This window comes from Phasianus colchicus, chromosome 11 (assembly GCF_987193195.1).
Source record: "Phasianus colchicus chromosome 11, bPhaCol1.hap1.1, whole genome shotgun sequence".
NCBI classification, from domain to species: domain Eukaryota; kingdom Metazoa; phylum Chordata; class Aves; order Galliformes; family Phasianidae; genus Phasianus; species Phasianus colchicus.
The window spans coordinates 9,992,128-9,994,340 of record NC_143446.1 but is presented as its reverse complement, the minus strand read 5'-3'; positions in this window follow the sequence as shown (position 1 = coordinate 9,994,340).

The window sequence follows — 2,213 nt, the reverse complement described above, 5'->3', positions numbered from 1 at the left end:
CTGCCCTTTGCACGGGGCGGCCGCACGCTGCCCTCTCGGCCCTTATCTTGGGGCGCGTGGCAACCCTGGGGCGGCGCTGAGTGGCACCACACACTGCACATGTACAGTGCTCATAGGTCTGGGTGGGCTTTATGGTGTACAGAGCATCTCGAGAGAAGGTACACGGAAAACTGGGGGTCAGAAGGAGTGGATGGGCGACTCTGGGGCACATCAGCAGAAGTGTGCTGAGGACGAGGACGTGCCCACGCAGACCCCGCTGCACCAGGCACGGCGTCACCAGGGCTGTCTCAGCCTGGTGCTTTGCTCCCACGATGCTGACATCAGATTGTTAGAACAGCAGCTGCTGTGTGCACACCATTTATGCAGCACATGCCAAGGATCAGTTTGCCTGGGACCAAATCCTGCACCTGCACGGCTGGGTGCAGGGAGCGGCTGCCAGCAGCGCCCCCCCGACCCCACAGAGTCCTTTGGCCATGGCCGTGTGTCGTGCTCACTTCCTGCGCCCGATGCGTGCCATCAGCTCAGCGTTGGCAGCCGCCTTGGCTTGCAGCTCCTTCTCCCGGGCCAAGTCCAGCAGGATCCTCAGGATGTGTGTGGGGACATCAAGGGACAGGGACACCTTTCTTGCCGTGCTGCTCTTTTTTACCGCAGCAGCTCTGTTGGTGTCGGGGTTTGGCAGCCAGGGCCACGCTTCTCTCACTGACTCCTCCAGTAGCAGCTGCGCGGTTCCATCCAACTGAGAGCCATCCCCAGAGCCGTGGCCATGTTTCTCCCCAGGGAGTCCCAGCATTACTCCGCTGCTGCCCTCCTTGTCCCAGCCACCTTCATGCCAGGGGGCGCCGGGCACAGCGGGGCCGTGCTGGAGGCTCAGCCCCTGCACCACGCCCCATGGCAGCAGCAGGAAGGGCAGCAGCACAGCCTGCAGGAACAGAGCGCAGCACTCAGCATCACCCCCCACCTGGTGTCCCCTGTCCCATTCACACCCAGTGGGGTGGTGGCAGCGTAGGGATGGGGTGGTGATGGCAGCTTGGGGACAACACAGTGTCTCCTCCCGCAGCCGCTCCCCGCCCCACACAGCTGCCCTTTGGTCGGGAACGTGTGACGTGGGACTGGGACTCAAGCCACCACTGCCTCCTTTCATGCTGCCCCCCGGGAGTGCCACCCCTCAGCTCTGTGGGGCAAAAGCTGCCCTCTCAGATGGGACGATTTGCCCAAAGTAAGCAGAAGGGTGACAAGAGCATGACGCAGCCATGTGCACGGCATCCTCAGCATCCTCCTCCGCGGGACCCTGCGCTGCTCTCGGGGCTGGCTGCAAAATCCAGAGAGAAGCAGTGGAATGCAGCCAGCATCCTCATCCTGCACCCCACCTCCTGGGTGAAACCCTTTGGAAAGCACCGGAGTGGGCAGCCAGAGGCAGCTGGATGAGCTGGAAACTGAGTGGTGAGTGATGGCAGAAAGCATCCAACCCCTGTGACCCGTGTCCCAGGTAAATCCCCCCAAAGCACCACTCAGAGGTGCAGCCTCACCATTTCCTGCAGTCCTCGTCCCCCGCTGCTCTCACGGTGTAGGGGTGGCAGATGGGGTTTGCCCTGCTCAGGGCTGAGCCCTGGCTCTTATCCTGCCCCAGCTCCACCTCCCGCCCCCCCGGTGGCGTGCAGCAGGGCCACTATTAACACACAGATAATAACTCATCACAGATGAAATCACCTTGGGATGCGGGTGAGCGTTTGTCCCCTCATAGCTCATGGAGCTGAATTTGGAGGGGATTTCGGGAACTCGGCATAATTATCTCACATTGGACATCCAACCAACTGCTGCTGCATAGAACCGAGCATGCCCACAGGTTCTGCTGTGGGCTGGAGTGACTGTGCCTGTGGGGTGGTGGAGAGAGGAAATAAATGGAGCTCTGTTCTTCCTCCTGGAGATAGGACAGGAAGTCACCCCCCAGCATGGCAGAATGGCCAAAATTAGACCGAGGCACTGATTCATGCTGCACCACAGCCCCATGTGCCTGTGGGTTGTGGGCATGTGTGCGTCAGCAAGGCACAGGGACAGGGCACGGGGACAGGGGGCACCAGGGCAGGAGGGCAGGCAGTGGGCACTGCTGGCAGGAAGACACGGGTTGCCAGCAGACATAGGGCCAGAGACAAGGGGGTCAGGTTGACTGTGTTGCCCCAGACCCTGTGGCACACAAATAGGCACAGCATCCTTCC